Source organism: Temnothorax longispinosus, chromosome 4 (genome assembly GCF_030848805.1).
Source record: "Temnothorax longispinosus isolate EJ_2023e chromosome 4, Tlon_JGU_v1, whole genome shotgun sequence".
In the NCBI taxonomy this organism is placed as follows: Eukaryota; Metazoa; Arthropoda; class Insecta; order Hymenoptera; family Formicidae; genus Temnothorax; species Temnothorax longispinosus.
Genome location: NC_092361.1, coordinates 15,718,532 through 15,730,475, shown reverse-complemented (window position 1 = coordinate 15,730,475; position 11,944 = coordinate 15,718,532). Strand labels below are relative to the sequence as shown.

The 11,944-nt window shown below is 45.8% G+C and overlaps 1 protein-coding gene across 5 annotated transcripts in view; it reads left to right on the top strand.

The window, feature by feature from the left end:
* The window catches only part of LOC139811594 (insulin receptor), a 75,538-nt gene continuing 63,594 nt past the window's right edge, over positions 1 to 11,944 (top strand). The window contains exon 1 of one of the 5 annotated variants that reach the window (XM_071775888.1): positions 1 to 400. The gene's annotated coding sequence lies outside the window, so the exon portion shown is untranslated. Of the gene's footprint in view, positions 401 to 1,418; positions 1,788 to 2,025; positions 2,678 to 4,138; positions 8,438 to 11,944 lie in introns of those variants that run through there. The other 4 variants (XM_071775883.1, XM_071775884.1, XM_071775886.1 and 1 more) reach the window with 4 other exon arrangements.

Genomic DNA, 11,944 nt, shown 5'->3' with positions numbered 1-11,944 from the left:
GACCGCTCGCGTTCGAGGGCGAGGAGCGAGTTTACTCGCGTACAAACGAGAGTCGTCCGAAGCCGAGATAGTGTGCGCGTCGTTGTCGTGCGTGGTCGTGCGTGCCAAAGCCCTGGCCGGCCTCGGCCCTGTGTCCAGTGTGTGCGTGTGTGAGTGTTTTTTCTCTGTTCCGTGCGCGGTACCGGTGTCTCTCTCGCGCTCGCGCTCGCGCGCGCGCGCGCGCGCGTGTGTATACACCGTGTATACGTTCTCGGAAGAAGCGGAAGACGAGTGAGATATGCCGTTCGCAGCCTCCGTCGCCACCGCCACCGCCACCGCCATCGCCACCGCGATCAGCTACTGCGTGACGAACGGCGCGCACGTGAATCGTGCGCACGCCGTGACGAGCACGCACGACGAGGTGAGAGCGAGCGCAATGCGCATCCCGCGACCCACGCTTTGTTCCACGCGCGCCTTTTTTCCGCGCGACGAGGAGTAGCTTTCCGCCGATCGTCGCGTCCCGCGCGAAAACAAAGCGTGCGGAACGGACTGAAGTTAGGAAAGGTCTGAACGTGGCCGAGTTTGTGTGCGATTAGACGATGCGACGGGAGAATCATCGAGGAACGAGAGCACAGCCCCAAGCATTTGTATACCCACATATGCATGTGTATATACATGTACACACGTACAAACTTGAAACTTATATATTGTGTACATATATACATAGCGCGTCGATGCGAAAGAGACAGGAAAGACAAGGCAGGAAGAGCATGGGGAGCGGGGCGGGGGAAGAACGCGGGGACGCCGCGTCCGAGAAACTCGTGTGAACGCACGTGGGTATCGGACGATGGAGAGACGACGGGAAAGCATGTGCGTCCTCGCACCGCTATATATCCACGGCGCGAACCGGCACACTTTATGTAGCACGTAACGTACGAGCGGCGATCGATCCGCGCGCGACGCGCCGCATTCGAGGTAGAGCGTTGGAGAAAGGAGCAGCGTCGACCCTTGTGCGGATTTACGCACGCCACGTCGCGTCGCGTCTCGTCTCGTCTCCTCGCTGTCGTCGTCGTCCATCACCGTAGTCGGGCAGGCTGTCGACCGCATCGTTGTTCCGCATCGCCTATTGTGCGTGTCGCGTGCGCGCGGCCATCGCCCGCCGTCGCGTCGGTCGGGCGGGACGCGTCCGCTGCGCGTTTCTACCCTCTGGCTGGCCGAATCGGCCGCGTGACGTAATCCATTCAAGCGCTTACTACGCAATATACAAGACACGACCGTCGCTCTCTCTCACTCTCTCTTCCTGCCGCGCCGTCCCGCTCGTCCCCGTCGCTCACTCGCGCGCTCGCTCCGCTCCGCTCGTTTCCCCCGCGCGACCGCTCCGGCTCCCCACCAACCCCCTCGGTGCTTCGCCGTGAGTCCTGTGACGCGACGCGACGCGGAGCCATGCGGAGCGATGCGGAGCAGCGCGGCGCGCCCTCCTTCCTCTGTTTTGATCGTTCGCCGCCGGCGCAGAGTGCTCGCGCGATTGGGCGAGGAAAGACCGATCGACGGATGAAGCGCGAGAAAGTGACGCGAGTCCGTTTCACGTGGGACGCGGACGCGGCATCGTCTCCGCCGCGCGCCAACCGTTCCACAGTTCTTCTCTCCTCCCTATATTCGGCGCAGGAAACGACGCACCGCCGTCTTGCCGTCTAATCCCTCAGTGTTCTGCGCGCCCGACGGTGGTGAGGTTCGCGTGTCACGCCGAGTGAAAATCCGACGCCTATATACGCACGCCCGCTTAAATGCGCCGCGAGAGGAATCGAAAGGTTGGTGTTGTAATTGCGCTACCTGCAACCGTTCTCGCTCGCTCGCTCGTTCGTTCATTTGTTCGTATTACAGTATACACGCCCGATTGATTGATCGAATGAATGAAATGACTGACTTCGCTCGACTTTGTTTACCTCCGATTTCACTCCGCCGCGCCGCGCCGCGCTCTCGCAACCGTATTGTCGACGCCGTCGTAAATTGAGAATTATGTCAATGTCAGCGTAGGCTGGGAATCGAACGCGTTTGTCGCTAAATATGCGATGAGAAGCGCAGCGTCTCTCGTGAGATCCGCCCTCGACTTCCCTTTTCCTCCCTTTCCCGCCGTCTCTCTCTCTCTATCTCTCTTCCTCTCCTTGTCTCTCTCTCTGTCTCCTTCGCACCGTAGCACGCTTTCTTCCCCTGTAACGGTCACATTCCTAGACCACCATTCGAAGATGGTGTACGAGTGTTGTCCGGCAAGACGGATCGACCGAAGGTCCGTGTGTGCGCGCCTGTGCCCGTGTCTGTGTTGTGGACACTTTTACGAAATGTGCGACGCAGTCGGTTTTGTGATGCCGCGCCGCGCGTCCGTCTCCCTTCGACGCGGAAAACGTGCTAGTGCTCGCCGCGACGACGTGTTTACAAACACGACTTTCGCGCGATAAGATCGATCCCGCGTGGAGAAGCCGTACGCGAGTCGCTCGTAAACGGGGAAATTTTCACGAGAGCCGAACGAGAGCCTCTCGGATAGCGACGCTACCGAGACGCGACGCGACGCGATACAACGCGGACGCTTCGATTCGATTCATCCGCCCCGCGTATACCGATACCTATGTCGTAGCGAGGTCAGGTAATCCGACGATCAGCGACTAGCGCATTCGACGAATGTTAATTTCTCATCAAGTCAAAGGTGAGATCCATTCGGGATGACGTGTATACGCCTAGCCGTACGTGGCTGTTGCGCAGCGTCGTCTATTTTTCCATCGCGAGCGGGGAAGCGGGTCGCGTAGGCGTGACGCCCGTTCTTTTCCGAAAGCGGGTCTAATGAAAGTCCCCGAGGCACTTTCGTGTGACGTCTTCGACGACGCAGTTTCGCGTCGGTATCGCCCTCCGTCTGGTTAGCGTGCATTTGCCGCAATATCGTATAGGTAGTCGGCTATATGTGTGTACATATACGTATCGCATATACATATATCGATCACTTAATTATCGCGCTGCGCAACATTTTATTCGCGTACGTAATATGTCGCGTAGGGCGATAATTAAGTGATCGATGTATCGCCGCGCGGCACGCGACGCGCTTTTATAAACGATAGTAAGTATGCGATTCGCGTCGCAGACTCGCATACACGCAGTGACTCGCGAGCACGAGGTGTAGAGACCGAGAGCGAGCGGGTTTCCTGCGCGTTCTGCGGAGGAATCAATCGACGGCAAGGTATGGTGTGCGATGCTATTGCGCGGCATCGCGTAAGATCGCCGTACCTCTACCCCACGCAGCACACCGCCGCTGATTCTAAACGACGTATTTCGACGGATCCGCGTCCGCGCCGGCGGAGAAGCGCAAATTCCGGAAACTCGGTCTCTTTTTTTCTTTCTTTTTTGTTTTTTTTTTTTTCCCCCCCAAAGAGAATAGATTAACCGACGAAAAATTTTGACGGACAAGCTCAACTGTAATGTGGAATAATATCCGTTGCATTCAGCGCGTTTCCGCGTCCGCGCTGCGAAAAATAATGCAAATCCAGAATCACGTTCTCTTTTTCTTTCTTTTTTTTTTTAGCGGATAAATTAACAGGAAATTTTGACGGACAAGTTGAACTGTTTTATGCTCAGATTTGTATGTGATATAATATACGTCGCGTTGACTTCAACGACGCATTTCAGCGACGAATCCGCGCGCGCGCGCGCGCGCGACGGAGAAACGCAAATCGGGAAGCTTTCTTTTTTTTAAAGAGTAAATTAACTGACGAAAAATTTTGACGGACAAATTCAGCTGCTTGGTGCGCAGATCTGCGGAGTAATATATCCGTCGCGTTGACTTCAACGACGCATTTCAACGGCGAAGAAAACTCGGTTTCTCGCTTTCTTTCCTTTTCTAAAAGAATAAATTAACTGACGGAAAATTTTGATGGACAAGGTTAGCTGCTTCAGATTTGTATGTGGAATAAATACCCGTCGCGTGTTGATTTTAACGTCGTATTTCAACAGCGGAACAGCGGATCCGCATCCGCACAGCGGAGGTACGCAAGTCCGAAAACTCGTTTTCTTCTTTTTTTTCCTTTTTCCCTTCCAAAGGGTAAATTGACTGGCAGAAAATTTCGTCGGGAAACTTTGTCTGCTTCGTTCAGACTTGTATGTAATGTAATGTTCGCCGCGTTGACTTTGGTCGATGCATTTCGGTATAATTTACTTTTTTAACAAAAAAAAAAAAAGAAGGAAAAATTATACCGCGATAAATTCAACTGCTTCGTGTTCGGACTTACGTAGAGAAATTTTTCAACACGTTTACTTTGCAATATCGACGATGTTCGTCGTCTTTATTATTCGGAAAGTTTCGGCATAGTACCGATACGATCGATCAACAGACGACATCTTATCTTAAAACTTACAAAGATAGGTGAGCGTAAACATTCAACCATACCGATAGGTATGAAAGAAAAGCGGCCAAGGGAACAGTTAATGGATTATGCTCGACCATTATATCGTTACTTTACGCTCTTAGATAATTGTAATTTAAAAATGAAAGTGATAAAACTTTATCTCACAGATTCTCGTACAAAATTTTATCTCAAATTCTTGTAGAAATTACAGAAATACAATTTTACAATATTTTAATTGATTTTGGTTCTAAATTGCAGAATATATATAAGAAACGTGATTTTATATAACATTATTTAAGATTTAGAGATTATTTTAAGTAGAAGCGTGAGAAAAGCCACTATCTAAATCTGTTATATCGCGATCACGAATCTTCAGCGTTGCAACTTTCACTCTATATTTAACGTTATTTCATAATGCACGGTTTCCAACGTGTTGGTTAATAGATTCTGATTTCTGTACGCCTGATGTAGAAATTGCGCTCTTTGTATATCACTAGAATCAGAAAATTATATTTAACAACCGTGACAGCCACGTTTCTCAATGCTGGGTAACGTTACTCATTTCATATTTCCCATCTTTTGCATATATGAATTTTTTCATTTTTTCTCCGTGTTTGTTGGGGGCAATATAAAGCGAAGCTTGAAAGGCCCAAAACGGCATGTTTTCATGTGTTTCTAACGGCATACCGTTTACAATGGCGTTGATTGGGATGTACCATTCGGATTCCCGAGTTGCCTGAGAGTTTACAACGTATTGTCGCTACGTGTCCACACGCAGCATGAAAACGCGATCGTTCGCCGCCGATCGTCCACATTTTCCACGACTATTTTCAACCCTGTGTTCCGTTTTAATAATCGCAAGAATTGTATAATAACCGAACAAATCGACGTTCGTTTGAGTTTCCGCGCATAATTTTACATATTTTACGCTAAATGTTGCGTTCTCGTTCAAACAATCGGTCATTTGTAATGTCATGAATGGATTAAAGATCGGAAGGTATCGTTTATCATAATTGCTTCAATAACTGCCATCCAGCATTACAATCTTTTTAATTGTACAAAATACGACTAAGCTTACTTTCCCTGACTTTCTCTCTCTCTTTATCTTTCTCTTTATCTTTATCTTTATCTTTATCTTTCTATTTATCTTTCTCTTTCTTTGAAGAATACATAAAAATTCCTTTTCAGCTTAACGCACCACTTAACTTATCGCAAGACTATAAATAATTTATGTCGCTTATTTTAAAAACGCAGAGTGTGAATGCGATACCGCGACACGACAGAGTCTCGGTGAGGGAGAATATCGAGCGGTGCGCATTTTCAGTGAGATTTTTCGGGACTGCACTTGCGCAACCGTCAAAACAAACGGCTCATGTAAGTTAGAATGATAAGTAGCGGTGTATATTCGTCGCGCAGCGCGATCTGATAACCGCGTAGAGTAAATTAAAGGCCCCAGGAAGCCACTATCTCGGCATGCGCGATAAAAATATCGTATACAGTATACGGAGTAATTTACAACTCTGTGTGAGGTACGAAACGGACAATGCGCGTTTTGCATTGAATGAAGCGGCTCGATTCTAATTCCCCCTCCCCCTGCCCTTCTTCTCTCCCCTCGCGTTATGCAATATGGAATTATGTGGCGTTCACGTGTTCACATTCATGGATCTGCGAAATACATTTTCGTATACTTCGAAGCACGGGACACAAGATATATATAACCTGTGGAGTATCGGCAAACATGAAGGCTCGTAGACACTCGACAAACGTAAGGCAGATTAAATGCGTGTTAATTACGTATCGGGCGAATCGATCGGGCGTATGTAAAGTGTTCTATGCTTAATAATAAGTTTCGAGGTTAAACGTTGGTGTGTAAATACCTACTGTCAAAGACGCGCTGGTCTCGAGACCGAAGCGTTAAATTGAATTGAATTCCGTGGACCATCATTGAAATTGTATTAAAGGGTTAGGCCACTATAATGATTTAAAAATATAGTTAATTTAAGATCTCTGTAGAAGTTAGAAAATCTGACCGAGTTTTGATATTAAAAGCTCATTAATTATCTTTACATATTCTGCACAAAAATTGAAAGCTACTAAAATTATCGACTTTTGAAAGTAATAAGTTATTAAAAAAATATAGATTAGTCCTAATTTAGCATCAAAGAATAAAATTTCAAATGACAAACTTAATAATCTAATCGATTTTTTGATTGCGATTTTGAATATAGCAAATGTAACATATATATTTTCAATTGTACACATAGAAAATTTTAGAAAATGTGAACAATGTAGATTTTTTAACTTCCAGTGACCTCGTAACCTTTTAAATGACGTGCTTGAAAGTTTTTATGCTCTTGGCATTCTTACTCTACTCCATCCTTGTTTTCAAATACACTCGGCTATCCTTACAAATAGGTATAAATAATAGACAATTATATGCGATAAGAGATCGTTCTTATAAATTTACCGACGGCGCGTGTCATGCTTGACTTAAGAATCAAGGTTGAGTACCGTGTGAACGGGGCCGTATTTATAATTGTCGTTCGAAAATTATCTTTATCGTGAAAAATGTGCTTCTGCGTCGCGTGCGATAAAGTCATTTGCTTACGGAATCGTAGACAGAACCACCACTTTCATACGTGGTAATCTCGCGTTTCCATGTCATTGGAGTATTTCCGTTCTCCTTCGATTAGCTGGCGTTGATCCCATATGGTTGTACACATCGCTTTTCTTTCGCCGAGGGTTTACGCTACGGGAAAAGGGAGACGTTTTTATGGGCACTTTGTACAGATAGCTCTCGGAGGCTGTAGAACATCCTTCGAGGAAGGGATAAATGTTTAAGGAGGATACCGTGAGTCGCACGTGAACGCATGCACGTGCGCCTCGTGACATTTCGCTACTTCGTGTTTCCGTTTACGATAAGTAGTGGCTGATCGAAAACTGCGCGATGCAGCGTGTAAAGTCCGAAGTCGCGCTCCAAGCTCGATGAGGAGAAAGAAGAGATATCGCACGCGCGTGATACGCGTTTGTACATGGTTTATATCGTCCAAAGGTTAGCATTTCCATTCGCGCCGCCCTTCATTGTGCCGTCCAACCCGTCGCCTTCCGCCATTTACGCGCGCGCTCCCTCGTTCGGCTCCTCGTCGTAAGTGTACAAAAGGACAACCGAGCACGCGGGGCAACGGCGGGAGGGAGAGGGAGGTGAGGAAGCCAAGACTGTAAAAGAGGCGGATGCCCCGTCGCTTCGTCCCAGTGTGGTGCCCCGACGATCGTTGACGCACACCGAAACACGGAAATATTTTTATGGTGCCAAGCGACGCGTCGGAACTTTTGTTCCCGGCTATGCTTCTCTCTCTCCCTCTCTCTCTCTCTCTGTCTCTGTCTCTCTCTCTGTCTCTCTCATCGTCGTAGCCCCGGTTCCCGGTCCCGTCGATTTCCCCCTACCACGCGCCCGCGCTTTCGACCCTCGCGCCGTATCCCTCCCCCATCCGTCGCTCCCGGCCAGAGAGTCGCGCCCCACTACCACCTCTCTCTCTCTCTGTCTCTCTTTCTCCTCCGCCCTCTCCTCGTTCCTTCGTATCTCGAGCGGTGGTGGAGAGACATAAATCGGCGTACGGCGCGGCCGTGTTTTCGAACGGGTACGAGCCAGCGGCTCGGCCGACAGCGTTCGCAGTATCTACGATCTGGACGAGAGCCGCCGCCGTCGTCGTCGTCGTCGTCTCTTCTCCCTGCTGCTGGGTAGATTGGGAGCGTCGTCGCGCCACGCCGCGTCACACGTGACCGTCGTCCCGCCGCCGCGCCGCGCCACGCCGTTCGGTGTTCTTTCTCAACGATGCGACGGATGAAAACGGTGAACGGTCGACGGTCGATGGCAACTGATCGACGAAAAGCGCGTGCTCGTCTCGTAGTAGCGAATTCTCCGAGTCGCGCCGCGCCTGTGTGTTTTGGTATCGCCATTTATCTTCGCCGACTAAGGACGCCGGCTAAGCGGTGGCCTTCCTGTTGACGTGTGCGTATAAGAGAACGAGAGCGGGAGCGCGCGCCGATCCGCCACGTGCGATACGGCCGTGAAGGTGTGTTGCCCCGTGTTGTTTTCATGTTTACATTGTTTACCGCGGAGAACCGTCGCGCCTACGATAGCGTCGGGCGTTAAGTAATGTATATACACACGAAACTGATCTCGCTTCTTGCGGTGCGCCGGTTCTTGATTAAACCTTAACGCCAGATTATGCTCGATTCGTGATTCGAGATGCTGCGGCAGTTTCCACTACTCGCGAATAGCACAAATCGACAGTCCGCTCTCGGATTTGCATTGTTTACCATTCGTGCAGATCGATGGAGCGGTTTTTTTTTTTTCCGAAATTAAAGAGCGCGAGTCACAACGAATCAATCAATTCATGTGGTTCTTGTGTAGAACTATACTACACAAACAGTGAACCATGAGTAATAGTGTAGAGACTGTAGAGGATACGTATCGAATAATGAATTTCTGCGAATCTACTACGAATCGCATATATAGCGAATCATTAATTACTAATCGCGCGTAGTCTGGAGCGAATTTAATGGGAGAATGGAGCAACGATCGGTCTTCTCTTGCTTGTCGCCACACATTACTCCTTGTTGAGATTTCGTATATTTTTACATTTTATATATTTTTTTCATGTATATTTTTTACTTGGCGCGAGACACCGTATTTCTTGATATACCGTACGTATATTGTATGCGAATATGCGAAATGTCGCAGGTTCACTGCGACTGCATGGTTCAGATAAAAACGCGGCACTACGCGAGACCGCGATTTTTATACACGCGAATTAGATCCCTCGCGTGATATATGGTAATTTAAGAATCGTGTATTATAAACAACCTATAAGTCTCTCGTTAACATAATTTATCTCGACGGGGTTTTTCTCCAGGTCTTGGCCGCGGATCTACGAAATATCCGATTTCTATTTATGTTGACCTCGATGTTGATCGTTGAGAGATTTTCTATGAATTGAATGCAATTGTGCATTAAGGAACTAAACGCTACTTTCGTTATTTTCAGTTTTGCATTTTAAAGTGATCATAAAGAGGACGGGAGATTTTCTAAAAACGCATATACATATGGAATTGTATTTGAGGAAGTTTATAATTCGGGCAATATATTTGAGATAACGTTGGCGCAGAATTTTCCTTCTAACGTTTCGCGAAATTTACTCTAGCGGAAAAAGTAAGGTTTTGTAGTTGACTCCGCATTGCAGAGCTGCGTCCAATTAATAATCTTTATACGTTGTAGTACACATACGTAATGTCTCGCTAAAACCGTGAGAGGCTTGTGCAGGACCGACGTTTAATCATGACGAATTCGCTATTAGCTTTCTGCCACTTAAAAAGTTTTTTATCTAAACTAGTAATATTTCTGACTATAACGCCACGGCGAAACGTAAAAATAACACGCGACTCAGTCATTTATTATATAACGTACAGCTCTCGGTTTACGTGAAACGAGTCTACGTCACGTACGGAACAGATACGACACATAGGCATTGTACGAGAATGGCACGTAGACGTAAAACGTAAAAATCCAACACGTAGATCTAATTATACGATACCGACACCGACGTAAATAGAGACGAAAAACCTTCGGTTTATACATAGCTCAATTCTAAACGAGAGGACACGTCGCTTATGAGCTTACGGCCTTAATCGTTTGTTTACATAGCGAATTCATGCTGTGTCGAGCCAGGTGTCCACTTGAGAATTTTAACGTCGAGAGTCATTTTCCAAAGAAAACAGCCGGAATTGTACTCGCCAATTTTGCTCAGCGGGCGAAGTAGGAGGGGAGTATCTTTTTTTCAGCCCTTCTTTTTCGCCCTCTCTTTGAAGCCTGCGAACATTTCTTTCAAGTTATGAGCGACGAGGTGAAAAAGCGAGAGCATTTATACGTTTCTCATTTTAAATTACTCCCGTGACGTGTACGCAGTTCGGCAAAATTACAGAGGGACGGCCCCCAGATTGTTTTCTCGTTGAATGTAATTTCTCGGTAAAACTCAAATGTCCCATGGGGGGGGGGGGGAGTAGCTGCAACTACGTGTTTACCAGACTTTCTTGCAATCGAGAGTGCTTTTCAGAGAGTACGGTCCCGCGAGAGAATACGCCTAGTTAAATATTCTACGCGAGTTGAATCATTATTAAATCGTATATCTCTTGCGGGTTAATTCTCTTTTTTTTCACACGATGCATAAATCAATTTTGCATATTTTTAATTAACGGTATTGAGTGGTGAAACAATTAATTGCGTTTTTGCGCGTTAAACGTACACAGAAGACTAATGATTTCCCCTACATTAGCATATTAAAGTTATCGATCGCAAGATCACTATTTAATTAGATAATTTATCTTTGTTTTTCTCGCGGTAGCAATTTACATATTTTACCTTATTCCGACGTTTATGTATATTGGATATTAGATTGATGTGCTGTGATAACGCATGTTTAACGTTTTCCTGTTTCAGATAACATATTCCCGGTCGATTTGAAATAGTCCTCATATTTTCAAACAGCTTGTTTTATAAAAAGAAATTCTTTAATTTTCGGAACACGGAGTTTTACAGTATGAAATAAATAGCACGAATTTACAAATAATAACTGTTTCCGCTAAAGTCCTATAAATATGAAATTCTCGTAAAGATATAGGTCAAACGATACGCTATAATTTAAATTGCCGATAATAATCCGGTTGATCGACAGACAGGTGTTGTATTAAATCACACCAAGAGAACCCCGTTCTACACGCGCGAGTTCCGCGTCATTTTTGCACATTTTGACATTTTATTTAAACAAGGAGATAACATTCAAACGTGTAAATTAAAAAAATAAAATCAGATGATATTTTTGCGGTATCTCGTGCACAAACAGAAATTGAAATAGTTCTCTCATTTGATATTTACGCTTGAAGCGGTTACACGCGTCGAACGGGAAAATATGTGGAAATTTTTCCTTTTTATTTCAAAAAGTTTTACAGCAGCCCCGAAAATAAATATGTCACGAAAATGTCACCGTAAAATGTCATTTCTACTTAGCCGGTCTCGTGAATGAAGTTAGGTGAAACGGAATTTATCATTGGCCGCGGCGTCTTTAACGCTACTCCATTAATAGAACTTCTAAATCGAGTCGGCGGAATGTTTCGCCTTTTGTTATACATAGATATTTCGCGTTGCGAAACAAATATTCGTAAGCCCTTTGTGTTAAAATACGCTTCGTCGAACGTACCTGCCAGTTCTACGTTCCAATGACAATAAATACATTATATACAATTGTTGTGTAAATTATCCGTAAAGTTAGATACATAGATATATTTGAGTGCTAGACGCAGTTTATTACTATGACAAATTCCAAATACTATAAACATAGTAAGATTATTTTTACAACTGCTAAAAATAACGTTTATGTTTACCATACAATTTTTTTTATGATTTACAACTTTGACGATTTTATCGGTGTAATTTGATTTGAAGGATCAAACTTAATTTAAAACTTTTTAATTTAAACATTTTATGTTATTAAACTCTAATATTAGCTGAGATTTAATAAATGCCA